The following is a 17,030-nucleotide window of genomic DNA, read 5'->3' as shown; positions in this document are numbered from 1 at the left end:
GGAAATCTCTGCTCAAAAGTGATGCCCAACTCCCTGCCCTTTTCCCTCTTTGCCCCACCTGATAGCACAGTTTACTTGCTGACTGAAGCAGGAACATGGAGTGCGGAAGCGCATCAAGATGGAGTCTGTGCCAGCTCTCACATGTGTCTTCAATTACGCAGGTGGATTCTGAAGCTCCAGGGAAAGAGTCGGCTGACGTGCTGCTTCCCAACATAAACCGGCACACAGCAGAAAGAGAGTCCCTTGCAGAACAGCAGAGCAATGGTAATTTCTTGAGACCTAAAGGGTTCTCTTTGAAAGTTTCTCTGGCGAGAAGCAGGTGGGGAAAGCAGAGTGAAATAAGCACTCAGAGCAGCCCTGTGCTTCTTATCTCCTCTGTAGGAGTCTTGCCAGTGGCTGGAGCAGAGAACAAGGAAGATTCCGATTTCTTCTCTAAGAATGAAGTACTTTACTTTCTGTTGGATATGTATTGTCTGTAGCAGCTGTCACACTTCTCTAGCCCCAGTGCAGTAATGTGGTGTGATGCTGCAGTTTTTCTGTAGATTCCTTTTCTCACTGTGTTCCTGTGCTCTCTTCCTCAGTTCTCCTTATTGGAGGGAGAACAGCTTCAGCTAAAGAAGTATGCTTTGACTTCAACGCAAACTGGCTGCCCAGGGGAAAAAGAGGTGATTCTGTTTGGGACCGATGCAAATAACCTAGAGAGAGCCTGTCAGTTTAAGGAATGTTGTCATTGCTCCTCAGTTCTTTTTGGAGTGCTACTGAAAAGAGGTATTTGTGTCTGGACCTCAGTTGCATTTTGGACCTTATTTTGTTCCTGTTTTGAAGCAGTAGGGCTGGATAAAGAGGTTGCTCAGTGTCCCATTCAACCTGACTCTGAACTCTTCCAGGAATGGGGTATCCCACAAGCTCTCTGGGTAATCTGTTCCAGTGTCCCACCAACCTTATTGCAAAACATTTCTTCGTGTTCAATCCAAACGTACCCTCTTTTAGTTTAAAACCTTTGCCCTTTGTCCTGTCACTGCAGGCCTTGGTAAAAAGGCTCTCTCCATCTACTTTGAAAGGCTGCAGTAAGGTCTCCCTAGATCCTGTTTTTCCACAGGCTGAATAACCCCCAAATCTCTCAGCCTTTCTTCACGGCAGAGGTGTTCCAGCCCTGTGGCCATTTCCAGGGCCCTTCATTGCACCTCCTTTAAGGAATCCATGTTTTCCTTACGCTGGGGACTCCAGAGCTGGGTGCAGTCCTCCAGATGTGATCTCAGAGCAGAGTAAGAGAGAAGCACCTCCTTATGCCTGCTGGCCACCCTCAAGAGTGATCTAAAGATATAATCCCATGAGGAAAAGCATCTAGCATGTTATCATCCTACTGAGCTCTCTGTGGTCATGGAACACCATTTTTTTTAGAGACAGGTTAGGCAGCTGCAGCAGGAGCTTGCCAATGCTCTCAAGAAGAACTCACTGGCAGAAGCTTCCCTAGAAGCTGAGAAATGCTACAGCAGGGAGCGGCAGGAACAGAAACTGCAGTTGCAGAAAGAACTGGACAGGTCTAAAGCTAAGGTATGGAGAGGGCCTTTCTCTTGTCTCTTGACAGGGGCCTGTGCCTTTCTGGGGAACTGATCCTTGGGGATTTTGTGTAACCCAGGGTGCTTCAATGTGGGGCTAGCTGTGATGAGGGGGCTGTGAGGGAACAGCAATACTGCCTTCGGTGCCTGTCTGCTTGCACTGCTTGAAGTACCAGTGGAGGGCTGCGCTAAGGTGGTCTTAGTACACTTAGTACAATAAACAGCTTTGCAGCAGGAGTAGCTGGTGTGTGTACGCCTTTCAAATAGCTACTTTTTGCTGCTTCAGAAAGCACGTGCACTTGTTGCTTGGGTCTGGCAAAGGGAGTGTGTGCTGATGGAGAAAGAGTAGGCATACTGGAGTGTTGTGCTGGTGCTTTTATTTGTACTCCCTCATCACATCTTCATGGTTAAGGAGTTGCAAAGTCACTTTAGGAGCTGGAGGAGCTTCTAACTGCATTGGAGTAGGCAACAAATGCCTACAAAGATTGTTTGGAGTTCTTAAGAGGGGAGGAAGAGTGTTGCAGGGGTGTTTAGGAAACACTGTAGGAAATCAGTGTAGATGCAGGAGAGGGGCTAGTATAAAAGATGAAGTAACATGGATTTTGAGAGTCAATTTGAGAGTCAAAGTAGCCTGCTCCTTTTTATCAAACCTAAGCCGAATACTGGGGATTCTTGTGGTTTGACAGCCACAGGAATTGGAAGAACAGTGTATCCAGACTGCGTGTTATGCCGAGTTCCTGAAGAATGCCATCAAGAGTAAGGACAGGGAACTGACAACTTACAGGGTCCTACAGAGCCTTCTGGCCTCGTCTTCTGGAACTGTGGCTATCCCAGAGCTGGAAGAATGCCTATACCAGTAAGGAAGTATTCTGACAATGGTAAGGAAGTGGAGCAAGGCTTTGCTTTCTGTGATTGTGCGAAAACAACAGGACTGTCTTCTTGTAACCCAGTGAGACAGGAATACACGATTTTCAAAGATGCTTTTGGTTTAGATGAGTTTCTTGTAGGCAGATAGGGCCTGGTGGCTGGAAGATACCGTGCTGTACGGAAAGATAAGACCACTCTCCAGGTAGCCAATAGCGTTCAGGTGATGAGACGGAAATTACATCGTAGACCTAGGTTATATAACGCCGTGTTCTCTCTCAATAAACGCCATTTGCCGTCCACCACATTGGTGTCTGTGAGCATTTGGACCGAGCGGCCCAAGGGGGGGGCCGTCGCACTGTTCCTGAACCAGGTTGTCATGCCTTTCGAAGGCAACAGTTTCTCATGCACTTTTCTGGAATTTATGCTCTTGTGGACTTCTGTGATAAGGTCTGTGCTTCTTTTTCAGTCTCCAAGTTGTAACGGCCCAGCTGGAAGCCAGAGTCCAGCAACAAGCCAAGGCCATTGAAGCTCTTGAGAAAGACCTGCAAGCCTCTGCCCTAGTAAGCTAGTCAGAGCCTTCTCTTTTCATAAGCTACAGAGCCTAGTTCTGTATTCATTTCTGTGGGGAAATTCTAAGGTGCTGTTTTTCCTGGAGAGAGCCTAGGAGAGATCAGTTCCTCTGTTCTGCCGACTATAGGCTGCTCTGAAAGTCCAGCTGACTTATTCCAAGCTTAAGCAAGTTAAGCAAGTCCTGCTTAACTTTGTCTTTCTCCTTAACAAAGTAGACAGTAATGCACTGGCTTAAGTATTTTCTGGTTTAGACCAGCTGTGAGGTTGAGACCTCAGATGGCACTTCAGAGAAACGTGCAGTAAAAGGATTTGGTACCTTTGGCTGTGGAATCTCCTTGGGCTCTGGGGGTGCTGAGTCTAGAAGCTCTTCACGGAGAATACTGCCTGCACATTCTGCACATGGATCCTGTTCCTGTGCTCTGTGTGACATGTATCTTTTCTATTTTGAAAGGGCTGGAGTGAAAGAAAGGAAGTGTAGAAGCTGGGAAGCACTTCTGGACAGAATACAGAGACAAAACGTCACACTGGAGAAAGAACATGCCAGGCATGGCTTTTTTAGTGTTTTAAAGAAATATCCCATTGAGTACAAGTCAGGCTTTACTGAACTCTAATGTAAAAGCATGCACATAACCCTTTGTGAGCAAATTCAAGCCTCATGTTCAGTATTGCAAGGGGCTTTTGTGCATGAGCCTGTGCTTTTAAAAAGCTGCAAAAGGCCTTGCAGCTCTGTTGGGAGGGAAGGAAGTCTTTCTTCCTCTGTTCAGGTAAAGTTTGGGCCCTCCAAGGGACATGTAGTGCTGTTCTCAGTAATTCCTGGCCTGTCAAGCATGTTACTGATGAAGCAAGCCATGGCTGTGCTACTTACATAGCAGTATGTGATAAAGGCTGACAGTTGCTTTGCTTCACACTTTCCTTACTAATTTGCTGTGTAGTTTGAAGATGCTTCTGAAGAAATCTCAAGAGAAAGCTGATGGCATAGGTGGGGAGTCCCTGCTCAGTTTTCAGGGGGAGATGAAGGACAGCTGTTCTCCAGTGGCCAGCAAAGTTGGTGAACTAAGAAAGTTGAGCTCTGGTTGGTCTGGTGGATTTTAGGGGATTATTTTTTCTTGCTCCTGCTGCTTTTGTAGCAGATGCTGAAGGTGATGAACATGGGTGTAACCATCATGATGAGTAAAAACCATGAGCCAGCAGTCCCAGCAGGGCTGCCAAGATCAATGGCCTCATGGACCAGGACACAGTCCTGGGGGCCCCAAGGAAGCAGAGCAGAGCTGCTCCCTATACATGTTAATACTCTGCCAGCAGGTGACGAACGCATCCTCAATGCTCTCCCACCTTACAGGTTTTCACAGAAGTTGGTCCCTTTTAGCACTCTCTTTGATTTCCTTTTGTTTTGCCACTTGCAAGTTGCTGACAGTTCCCAACAGCTGGAGATGCAGTCAAAAAAAATGCATGCAGCAGGCAAAATGAAACCAAGACCTGCAAGAATAGCTCCCCATTTTACATGGAGTCAGGGTGAATGATCTGTCTGTAGCACACTAGCTGTAACTTTATTGTTGACAAATTTGAATGCTTGGGCTTTGATATCGGGATCTGCACATTAGTGCTGTACTTCTGAGATCCACTTCCCTATGCCTCCTTTGGCCCAGCCTGCTGGAAAACTAATATGCAGCCTTTTCTTTTCCCACCCTTCCCCAGCCACTGCTGAACAGCCACCATTGTCAGCGATGAGCAGATGCCGAAGCAAAGGAACCACCAGTAACAGAATCATAGAATGGTTTCCTCCGGAAAGGACCTGAAGATCAACAAGTTCCAGTGCTTTACCACCTTCACAATAAAGAACATCTTCTTCATATCTGACTTGAACTTCTGCTGGTTTAGCTTAAATCCGTTACCCCTTGTCCTATCACTACAGTCCCTGATGAAGAGTTGCTCCTCACCATCCTTGTAAGCCCCATTCAGATACTGGAAGGCTGCTTTGAGGTCACCATGCAGCTTCTCCAGGCTGAAGAGCCCCAACCTTCTGAGCCTGTCTTCATACGGGAGGTGCTCCAGCTCCCTGATGGGCCTCCTGGCCTCCTCTCAACTTCCTCCAACAGCTCCATGTCCTTCTGTTGAGGACACCTGAACTGCAGAGTACTGCAAGTGGGTTCTCACTTAGAGGAGCAGAAGATGGTGGTCACAGGTAGCTGAAGGAAGCCTGGAAACCTTTGCCTTCCACCTTGTGCAGCCACTAGCATCTAGTTCAAAGTGTTGTGTTACAGCTTGATATCTAATTAACAGAGTCATCTAGTATGTGTCTTCATTTTGCTGCACAACAGGAGCACTTAGGACCTAGCACCTTTGGAGAATCAGTCCTGCGGAGGGCCCCAAGAAGGAGCACACATCTGTATCCTTTTGCTCTTGGGAAGCTTGATTGTGCTCAGATCAGGGACTAGCACTGAGCAACTGCTAATAACCAGTTACCAGACTCTTCCTGCTTTTTTACAGCAATCTTGCTGGTAGTATGGGCAGAAGGTGGTGCGTGAGCTGGAAGCCACAGAAGCTTTGTAGATCCCATGAGGATCTGGCAGATTTACAGCCCACTGAGGGGAAAGGTGTGAAGAAGTGGGCACAAGCTGGAGCAGGGGGAATCCCATTTCAACCTAAAGAAAAACTTTTCCTCTGGTGAGAGACCGGGGTAACTGGCACGGGCATGCTGCTCCCTCAGAGGTAGGGAGCCAAAGGGGGTCCCATGGCCAGCACAGCAGGGCCAGGGCAGTCCCAGGGTGAGCAGCCAAGGCACAGCTCTGAGGGTAAGGCAGGAGGTCAGGCCAGGCTGTGCTGGGGTTGAGGCCCAGTGATGGTGTAGGCTTAAAGTTTAAACTAGCAATAGTGTGTGTGTCTTTAATGCAGACTAGAACACACTGTTCTAACTTACTAACATGTAGAGAGAAAAGAATGGTTGGCTGTGATTCTGAGAAAACTCCAGGAACAAACATGCCAACAAAGTTTTCAAGCTGACAAGCAGGTATTCTTTATTGCGGCGCCAGGAGACACGGGGGATAGCTCCTCCTAACGTGTGTCTCTCTATTGCTACACAAGACATCCTTATATAGTCCCTGGGCATACATACATATTAATGAGGCTACGTATGGATTACATCACTTTCCAGAAAGCTCCCCACATGTGTACAGAATTGTGGTGGTGGTCTCTGAGGGTTGTTTACTTCTTCCAACAATCTTCATCACTCCTGGCAGCCTCTGAAGCATGCACAGTAGATGCTTATACCAGTTTAAAGTGGTTCATTAGCATCAGAGACATAATAATCCTCCTATCCTTACTTATCAATTAGTTTAACAGTAGCCTATCCTGGACACCTGCTATTCCCAGATACTCCTTAGCCCTGTGTCCTGTTATTCTAGACTGTTTTTCTTAAGACTACATCAACTATAACGATTTATCTTGTGCCAGTATGTTCTCTATCTGTACTCTATTTTTTCTTCTATGTACTGTGCACCTCAGTAATTTTCCACTGCTACTGTTACAAAGCCATCGAACTTAACATTGCTTAAAACTAATTCTAAAGGTTTATATATTCCATTTTGTGATTTTGTGTTCCCCTTGTTTCAGCTGACAAGGGAAGGAACATCACGGGACTGATAACAACTAAGGAGACAGTAAGTGAGACCAACGATGCTAGTGTTCAAGACAGCAGCCTGGCACCCACTGTGGAGTGAGACTGGAACAGAACAGAAGCAAGGACATACAAACTGCTAACTCGGCACTAGGATCTTGCAAGCGTGTGCAAGCACTGTGGTCATTCAGTTAACACTGATTATCAGCGACCACCAGAGACCCCACTCAGCAAGAAAGCATATGCATAATCAGAACGTAAATATTATAATTGGTTCCTGAAAGGCTATGAATACACATGAGTATGCTAAATATACAACTGCTGCTGGCATGTAACGGGTGTGCTCACCTTTGCAAAACGATGCGCGTGCACGCCCAGCACTGCAATAAAAAATGCGTGCTTTCTAAAACTCCAAGTTGAGTCTTAGAGTTTCTCTGACTGACTTTTATGGTAACAGTGGCAAGCAGGGTCAGACACTGCTGGTCAGTGATGGCCAAGCAGGCCCACAGGAAGGCTGAGGGCAGGCAGGGAAGGCAGCCTGCAAGCTGGTTTCTGGAACAGCGAGGGCCATGGCCAGGCACAGCAACAGCCAAGACAGAGACTCCATCTTCAGGTGAAGGTGAAGCTGAAGATAGGGACACTGCAGCTGAGGCAGGGCCTGGAGGCCTCTGCCTACACCCCAGTGGGCCTCCTGAGCCCATGGGCTGGAAGACCAGCTCAGTCTGCTGGTGACTTACTTTTGTGCCACAGAGAGGTTGTGGAGTCTCCCTGCTTGGAGATGCTCCAGACTAGAGATGGCCCTGCTTGACCTGCCCTGCCTGACTCTGCTTTGGGCAGGCCAGGCCAGGGCCAGACAAGATGAGGCCACTTCCAGCCTCCATGACACTGTGTTTTTAACACACAAATGTCCCCGCTGATCCAGACATTTCATACCAATACATGCATTCATGCAGGCCCGGTCTTATTTGGACAGACCTCCTGCTTTTCTTATGAACCTTTTTGCCCGAGTCTGATCTTCTCTTAGCTGTAACTGTGTCAGCAACAGACAAAACAACTGCAGACTGTATCCAGCATTGCCAGGCGCAAAGATGGCAGCAACCATCGCAGACACCAAGCCTTCCAGCCACGTGCTACTCAAGACTCCCCCAGTGGAGGGATCGGCAGCTGCCATAATGGGTCAGTGGAGACTCCATTTTTCAGTGCTGCCACTGATTTGGTCCCATATCGGCAATCTATTGCACAGTGGTTTGGCAAATGTATTTAATGTTTGTCAAGAGACAAAAGCTACAATGAGAAGAGGGACTGTGTTGCCTTTCTCTCTCCCATGCAGTTTGTTCCTATGGAGTTAACACTGTTTCTGTCAACACTGTTGCTCTTTCCCTTCAGCACTATCCACGTTAAGACTTTTGAGCCAGTAAGGTTGTTAATTTAATCTTCCCATCCATAGAGGCAGTGAGGCAGGTCCCGCAGTCCATGTCTGTGCTCCAATCCACTGTGACAACGAGAGCTCTGTGTCCTCCCAGGGAAAGACAGCTCTCCAGAACTTTTCCTCACCATTTAACTAAAAGAAGGAAAACAAGATTTTAAGGAGGCAAGCTACTTCGGCAGGGGAAGTGCACCACAGGAGAAGCCAAAGCATGCTACAGACTCCATATCCTTATCAGCATACATAATTAAGCCAAAAATCAGAAAGAAGTTGAGATGTATGTAGAACACATGTGGAACAGGATTTCCAGTCTCATGACTGAAGCATGTGTTCTCAGCTTCTGAAACGGCTGAGCTGCTGGAAATTGAGCAAGGCAGTCTAAGAGCACAAACTGATGAGGAGCCCATAAGGCCTAAGCTATAACTCTTGTTAGTGTGGGTGCTCTGAATGCCCCAGATGCAAAGTAAAAATTCTAATTTGCCTTGCAATGGCTTATACTCATCTGTAATGACTAAAGAATCAGACAAGTGGGCTGCAATCAGTAACCACCTGTTGTGGTGGCACAGAAATTTGGGTATTTGGAACCATTCAGCCTTACCCTTAATTTCAGTGTACACTAAGAGCAGATAACCAGGCTGGGACTAACATAGTAACAGCAAGCACACAAGGCAGATTGAAGATGAGCATCAGCCAACAATCACATGTTTTGCATTGAACTGGCATGTATCAATACATTTAAAAAAACCCACAACTTCATCCTAGGCAATTGGGCACTAAGGAAAACTGTTGCAGCTAAGCTGAAAGAACATGCAGCATCCATACTCTGCCTACATACAGAAAAGCCAAACATGTACAGGGGGTTCAAACATTTGCTAAACACCACATCAAACTGAGCAGCAACTTTCACAGAGCAGGGATGGATAGGTGCTGCTCAAGAACCTCTAGTTGCTGATGTTGCAGGCTTGTAATAAGAGCTTGTACAGATGCGTAAGAGTATTCCCCACCACTTCTGAGACTTACTTTAAAAATTACTGCCCCAGTAGAGGTACATGTCAACATATAGTTGCCCTCAGAATCAAAAGCAAAAAGCTTTCCTCATGGGAACTGGACTTTCTTGTAGCCACTGTACCCAGACAGAACAAAAGGACTTGTAGCTTCAGTGGAAGATGGTACTCAGACACCTTCAAGCCACTTCTGTGAATATTCCACTGAATAAACTAGAACGACAAAAAGAGATTACAAAAGCCCATAGTTACATTGACTGGGATGAAAGCAAACGAGCCATTACTCTTTTAAGCCAACTGTTTATTCCTCACAAAACAGAAATATGGCATTTTGACATGTGTATCTAAGTGACTATCTATAAAATGCAAGCTGCAAAAGGCTGCAGAGTGCCTACTATCCAGGGCAAATATAGGCTCTACCTTCCCCCAGCACTGCTGCCTATGTGTCTTTCCACATTGCATGCAGGATCCTGGTTGGAATTCACTTAACTCTCACCAGCCACATCTTCAGGCAGGTGGATCCCTCCCTGAGCTACAATCTCTACTGCTCAGACTACAGAACTGCAGAAATTGAAGCCTTTTATTATAAGCAGCTATAAGGGAGCTGCTGACAAGGAAATTTTATACAAAGTGGTCAAAGATCTGCTCCTTTGTTGAATCCCCAGATCTGTAATGTGGTGATGTCAGGGCACAGAAAGGTCATCTTCACATGGATTCCCTAGGAAGGGGATGTTACCAACAGCAGGATTTGCAGATAAGGCCTGAGACAGCTCCAGCTGTTAATATACTTTCCAGCCACTCTCTCTACAGAAACTGCACAGAGCAGGATGGTGCTGGCACACCTGAGATTACAGTCAGCTTGTCCGCAGATCCCCCAGATTCTGAGGCTATTTTTACTGCTATCCCCACCACATGGAGAAGACTCCAGAAGGTATCTCAATCAGCTGAGCAGTAGAAGGTCACCCAGAGCCTACCTTGCCATCCTCGCCTATGCTGTAGACCTGTGTTCTCATCACAGCTGAACTCAACGGAGTAGACTTCTCCATTGTGTGCCTTCCAGCTCATGGCACATTCATGCTGCTACATATCTGAGGGGAGAGCCAGTACTGAACACAACTCATACTCACACAGAACTGAGCTGAAGAGAGAAGTCCTTTATGTTCATGAGGTCTCTGCCCCAGCCCTCTAGACCAGTCTGGGGGAGCCCAAGAGGCAATCCTAGCATCCTGTGCCTTATCCTCCTGCATGTGGCTTTTACATTGACCACAAAAAAAAAATCATTGCCTGTAATTAGGCACCTCTTCCCTTAACTTTACAGGGCTGCTCACTGTCAACGGCAGGCATTTTGCATCTAAGCCTCACTGACACCTTTAATTTTCTCCCCCCCTTCTCCACTCTCACAGCTGCTGCCAGCTCTGTCCTCCCAGACACAGGGCTGCAGCCTCCAGCTCAGCAACCAGGCCAAAAGCAGATCCCCTCATTCACATTCTTAGAAGAGGCAGGCTCAAATTGCCTCTACTACAAGGACAGGCTGAAGAGGACAACACCTGAGAAACCAGAAATTGCTCAGGGAAGAAGGACAGATGGGAAACCCTTGCCTTCAACTAGAAGGTCACACATTAATTTCTTTCCTCATGACTCAGCCTCTGGCAGTGGTACTGCTACGTGGCACACCCAAGACACACGGCTCCAGGGCAAGTCAACTCTGCTCCTCAGCAGGAGGGAAACAACAGATCCAGCAGCACTACCAAGGTCGCCAGCCAGTATTGCCCAGAAAAAGGTTTTATTACAATTCCCTCCTGAGAGCTACTGTGGCAAGAAAATAGCTTCCACCTTGGTGTTCAAGCATATCCCACAACTGCCTCCCTTCTGGCAGAAGAAGGGTGCTACGGGCAGCAGGAACACCAAAGGGCACCTCACTGCTCAATTTCACAGCGTCATTTAGGTTAGAAGTTACCTTTAAAGATCATCAAATCCACCTGTTACCCCCAGGACTGCCAAATCCGACACTAAAACATGTCCCTAACCACATCTACACATTCTTTAAATACTTCCAGGGATGGCAACTCCACCAGTTCCCTGGGCAGCCTGTTGCAATGCTTGATGACCCTTTTGGTGAAGAAATTTTCTTAATATCAATCTAAACCTCCCTTGGCACAGCTTGTCCTCTTCCCCTCATCCTGTCACTTGTTACTTGAGAACAAAGATCGAACGCCTACCTCACTACATCTCCTTTCAGGTAGCTGTTGAGAGTGATAAGATCCCCCCCGAATCTTCTCCAGACTAAACAACCCCAGTTCCAGCAGCTGTTCCTCATCAGACTTGTGCTCCAAGCCCTTCACCAGCTTTGCTGCTGTTCTCTGGACCTGCCCAGCACCTCAACATCTCCTTTACACTGAGGGGCCCAGAACTGAACACAGTGTTCAAGGTGTGACCTCAGCAGTGCCAAGTACAGGGGGATACTCACTGCCCTGGCCCTGGTGGCTACACCAGTGCTGATACAGGCCAGGATGCCACTGGCCTTCTTGGCCTCCTGGACACAAGCTGGCTCATGCTCAGCTGCCTGTCAACCAACACCCCCAAAGCCTTTTCCAACATACCAAAAAGACAAACAATCCCATCTGCAGCACTGGTGACCAGTAGGTTGCCATTGTGGTTGAAAGCTGTGCAGTTAATAGCAATGGGCTCAGGCTCCAGAGAGAACTGCAGCTGGAAGGGAAAGTCTACATTAATTCCGGGAAATGGAGCTCTGGGGTGCTGAGGAGCTGATCGCCAGGGGAGGAAGGAAAGACTGTATCTGGCAGCAAGAACTCCTTCAGTTTGGAACCTTTTACCTCTCATGACTATAGGCTTTTAAGGCTGGCAGCTGCATTTTACTGTGACACTAACCCAACAATTCACATCAGCCAAGCCACAGCTTTCTTGGCCATGGCCTCAAGGCTGTAAACCCAGCTTCTGGCAGGCATTAGCCTATGTTACTTTCTCCTACACATCAGGGACAGCATTTCTTAAGAGCAAAGGTGAGGAATGGAATGAGGACTCCCTGTCAGAATCTGACACATTTAAATTGAAACAATGGATAAGATAACACAAGATGAAACCTCTGAATGAAGCACTTCGCTCAAAAGAAGGGAGGGAAGAGGAAATAGCAAAGAAAACCCTTCAATATAGCTCAACTGGAGAAAACCCAAGCAAAGAATCATTCACTCCACTTGGGACATTTTCAGTCATAAACTCTGAAGGCAGCATAGTCCACCAAAAAAACCCACAACACAACACCCCCCCAAAAAAAAACCCACAAAACCAAAAACACAAAACCAACAAAAATACCCCCCCAAAAAAAAAAAACAACAAAACAACATACCAAGAAAACAAAAACTTCTACCCAAACCAAAAAGCTGCTTGCACTATTCATTTTTCTCCTGCATGTGACAGAGTGGAAAGCAGGAAGGGGGCTAAAAGAAGAGGATTGAAAAGAAAGCATAATTTAGAAAGAGAGCTCCTACACATTGAAACAGAAGACACTCATTCTAAGCAAGCAGTCTGAGACAGGAAAGCAAGTACCTGCTGCTTCATTGTTTTAGTGTCCCACAGTAGCAGCTTCCCAGGAACTTGGTTCATGCTTTTGCCCCCAGAGCTGACTGCTGAGAAGTCCATGTGGGAGATGGGGCTCTGGGATGCTGCAGAACACACAAACGAGGCACCACTTGGGCTGCAGGCAAGCGAGAAGATACTGAAACACAGCAAACAGTCTGAATTGGCCTTCCAGCAGCTGCCTCAAGGACAACACTCAACTACAAGCTCTCCCAGACAGGGTACATTGTACAGGAGGGCAGAATTCAAATGCTTGAACTGATTTTGTCCATTTGCATTTAGCTAAGCAGTTTTACATTGCTCAGACAGGGACTGCCCTCTGGACAAAAGTTAGAGTCCTCCAGTTGCAGGAAAGCAGTGGGAATATTGAGACTTCACCTACCTTTTCACAGTCAAAACCAGCAATATTTATATTTATATACAAAAACCAGTATTCCAGTTACCTGGGCATATCTGCATCAATGCTGATTTCACAGAGATTCTTCTTTGCTTCTGTGTCATAAGACGAACCATCCCAACCCCACTGCCAAGCAATAGCTTGAAACCAGCAAGGAGGAGATGAAAGGAATGTGAGTGAAGAGTACAATGACACTGTCCAACAATCAACATCACAACTTTTTTTCCTGTTGTGCATTCAGATTAAACATCACTCCATTAGGGCACATCCTGTCTTCCTCTGCATATCATGCTGAGTAAGACTATCCCTAAGCCACAGAAGTCCAAAATAAAAGCACTTCTTTCCAGCACAAAAAAGATCCAATAGGCCAAAAAGTGGACTGAAAGCTACTTTCTAGACTATGGCTCAACATTATAGGATGCCAGACTTACATGGAGTCTCAATATCTAGGGAGCAAGGAAAGAGTAACACAGAACTAATAACTTAAACTGAAGAGGAAACTAGCAGAAGCCACCTCCTTTCATCCAGCAGAGAATTAAGTTATTCAGAGCTCACACATGCTTTAGGAGTGGTGCTACAATTTAAATCAAAAGTAAAACCATGGAGGGATGTCTTACCATAGGAAAACTAAACTAGCCAGATCCTTCTTTAATTGAGAGCCTGATTTGCTGCTAAATCCCCATAAATTTCAGCAAAAAGAATCTGTTGACAAGCAGGAAATAAACTCCACAAAGCAGAAGAAACATCAAACCAACTGCATATACAACTTCCTCTCTAAGAGCAAAAGAAAATAAGACAAGCTATAGCACCAGCTCTTCACGGGTGGTATTATGGGGTTTAATTGCAACACATAGTCAGTGCCAGAATGTGTACAATATTCCCCTGGTTGCAGGCCTGTCTTCGCACACAGCCCCGTCTCTTCACCAAGGGAGCTCATGAAAACACTAGCAACAGCTCCAGGACTCAGAAGGATGCATATAATTCAAGGCTCCTCTCTACTAAGAGAACCAAGAAAAAATAAAGTGCTATAGGAAACTTTTTAAACTGTCATGATTTTTAAGCAAGCCCTGAGCTCCTTATGCACACAGCAACTCCCAGTTCATAAGGCTCCAGTATAAAACTGGCCACAAAGCCCCTTTTCACACCTGCACAAGTAGAATGACAACACCACACCCATGCTCCCCTCTCCCTCTGCTTTTGGCCCAGGGTGTGAATAAAGCCCCACTGATCCCTGCTGCAGGTTTCCCATGGACTGTTGCACCAGGCTGTCCTGCCTGCCAAGGTGCTGCCTCCCTCTGCCTGAAGAGGCACTTCTCTTAAAGGAGCTGCTCCTAATCTGCCACTGTACTCAACGACTGCATCTTCAGAACTTCGGTCTCAGAGGCAATCAGTGAACACCTTGCTCAATACAGAGTACACTCCTCACTCTAGTTTTCTTAGATTTCAGTTCCCCATGTCCCACTAAGTGGAAACTAGCATATCCACAATGAGCTTATCCACAGTGCAACTATGTAGAAGTTAGTGGGCAGCAACACAGGCCACAAATCATCTGACCATGTTTCTCAGTGTCTACACGCAAACTACTCACCAGCCGATCACGCTTGGTTGCCCATGCCAGAGACAGCAATGGAGATTTGGAAAATGGATGAAGCTTTAGTTTGCATTATGGGGTTAAAAAGACCACACTTTGATGACCCCATCCACATCCAAGCTGGCCACCCACCATCCAGCGCAATCAACCCTATGGGCAGAAGGAAACTGATTGGATTTTTTCTCTCCCTGAAGTTCTTAGATGAGAGCATATGCCCCAGTAATCCTTCCTCTCCTGGCCACACACCAATTCCTTTTGCAGGAATCAGAACTTCCTTGCAACACTTCCTGCCCCTTCCACAATGAAGTGCATCAAGCTCCACATGTAAAGTATAATGCCCTTAAGCAGTATCAACCTTGCTTCCCAGGGAGTTTCTTCCTGGCTGGCATCTCCCACGTCACAAAATCTCTGTCCATTCTCACTGCACAACCTACAGGCTATTATCATTCATGCCAACTTTACTGCCCTACAAACCCACAAGATTACACGCACAATGTGCTGGACAGAACAGAGGCTGGAAAAGAGGCTGGACAGCCTCTACAGAGCCTTCTACGAGAGGCTTCTTCTGCCAGTCCATTACCTGCAGTACATGATGGATGAATGGTGCTCCCCATACTCCTCCTGGCTCAGAATGATGAAAGGCTGCTCCTGCCGGACACCCACAGCCTCTGCATTGCTGGCAGGCATTTGGCTGAAGTCTCTGTTTGCTCTGCATGCAGCTCTGAGCATGGCTCCATCTCAGCTGTGCTAATATCTGTTTTCTTCTCAGCACTTTGGCCCTGAAGGAAGAAATCCTGTGTGAAATATAAGGAACCAGCAGCACCTCCAGATCTAGCTCTTCAGCCACCCCAGCCTGCTGGGAGAAAAAAAAAAAAAAAAAAAAAAAAATCTATACTGGAAAAGAAGCACTCTCAGCTCAACACACATTGTGCTCTGCCAGGGACCTACCTTTCTGAGCACAATGATGTGTGTTGCACAACTGCACCATTTAATATGGCTTCCTTGGTTGAACAGTGCCCTTATAACCCCCTCCATTTTCCCAGCCATACACATTAAAACAAACCACAACATCATTTTGGCATATATCAGCTGGTACCAGAGGCCCATTCTGATGCCATCACGGGATAGATTTACAAGGAAATCAACGTAATTTCTAGGAATTCTTGCATTCAGCAGTATAAGTTAGGTTGGTAGAATTTGCAGTTAAGTAATCTGCACAAAACATCTTGATGGATGGTAAGCCCCAGTGGATGGATTATCCTTATCTGCCAGAGACTGAATTTGTTCACAATGAGGCAACAACTGCAGCCAACTGACTGAGGACAATGGCAGACTCAAGGGGCGAAAGCTTAAACCCCAGTTTGACAGGGCAGACAGCATAAAAGGAATTTTGGAAAGTGAAAGTATATGAACAAGATGAGATCTGTACTGCAGTATAGTGTTTGAAAGCTTCCCTTACTACCAGAAGCTGAACAAAAAGCCGTGACCAGACAGGTCAAAGGAGGTAATCCTTCCCTCTACTCTGCTCTTGTGAGACCTCACTTGCAGTACTGTGTACAGTTCTGGTGTCCTCAACATAAAAAGGACATGGAGCTGTTGGAAACAAGTCCAGAGGAGGGCCACGAGGATGATCAGGGGACTGGAGCACCTCTCATGTGAAGACAGGCTGAGCAAGTTGGGGCTGTTCAGCCTGGAGAAGAGAAGTCTGCATTGAGACCTCATAGCAGCCTTCCAGTATCTGAAGGGGGCCTACTGGGATGCTGGGGAGGGACTTTTCATTAGGGACTGTAGTGACAGGACAAGGCGTAATGGGTTAAAATTAAACAGGGGAGGTTTTAGACTTGATATAAAGAAGAAAATTCTTTACTGTAAGGGTGGTGAGGCACTGGAATGGGTTGCCCAGGGAGGTTGTGAGTGCTCAAGGCCAGGTTGGTGTGAAGCCTTGAGTGATACGGTTTAGTGTGAGGTGTCCCTGCCCATGGCAGGGGGGTTGGAACTTGATGATCTTAAGGTCCTTTCCAACCCTAACTATTCTATGATTCTGTGATTCTAAGAAACAGATACAGCACATAAGCTAGTTAAACATCTATAAGCATTCCTCTGCTAAACCCTCTTCTGAAGATGAAGTGCCCCACAATGGTGTTAGTATTGATGGCTTTGAATCCCTGCTCCGTAATACATCTTTTCCTTATTTACAGTAGCTTGACATCTTGAGAAACATGATTCAGGGTCACACACTGAAAAATCAAGCAAAGTGACAAAGCTGGAAAAGACTGGGAAATAAATCCAAGAATGCCCCTCTCTGTGTTAGTTAATGTGAAGATAAGCAACGGATGAGATTCATGCAAAAGAAACAGTGCTGCCTCTCAAGTTCCTTTCTGCTCACTTGTATTGAGCACAACAGAAAGC

The 17,030-nt window shown here is 46.5% G+C and overlaps 1 long non-coding RNA gene and 1 pseudogene across 1 annotated transcript; one reads left to right on the top strand and one right to left on the bottom strand.

The window, feature by feature from the left end:
* Nucleotides 1-1,434: 1,434 nt before the first annotated feature.
* Nucleotides 1,435-7,000, top strand: LOC115945502 (uncharacterized). The gene is made up of 4 exons (XR_004079826.2): nt 1,435-1,554; nt 2,893-2,986; nt 4,692-5,660; nt 6,606-7,000. It is a non-coding gene; the product is annotated as an uncharacterized lncRNA (long non-coding RNA).
* A 956-nt stretch (nt 7,001-7,956) lies between these two features.
* Nucleotides 7,957-15,415, bottom strand: LOC115945498 (WD repeat-containing protein 91-like; annotated as a pseudogene).
* Between the last annotated feature and the right edge of the window lie 1,615 nt (nt 15,416-17,030).

Source organism: Melopsittacus undulatus, unplaced genomic scaffold (assembly GCF_012275295.1).
Source record: "Melopsittacus undulatus isolate bMelUnd1 unplaced genomic scaffold, bMelUnd1.mat.Z mat_scaffold_508_arrow_ctg1, whole genome shotgun sequence".
Taxonomy (NCBI): Eukaryota; Metazoa; Chordata; class Aves; order Psittaciformes; family Psittaculidae; genus Melopsittacus; species Melopsittacus undulatus.
The sequence above is the reverse complement of the archived record's forward strand: the minus strand, read 5'-3'. Positions and strand labels throughout refer to the sequence as shown.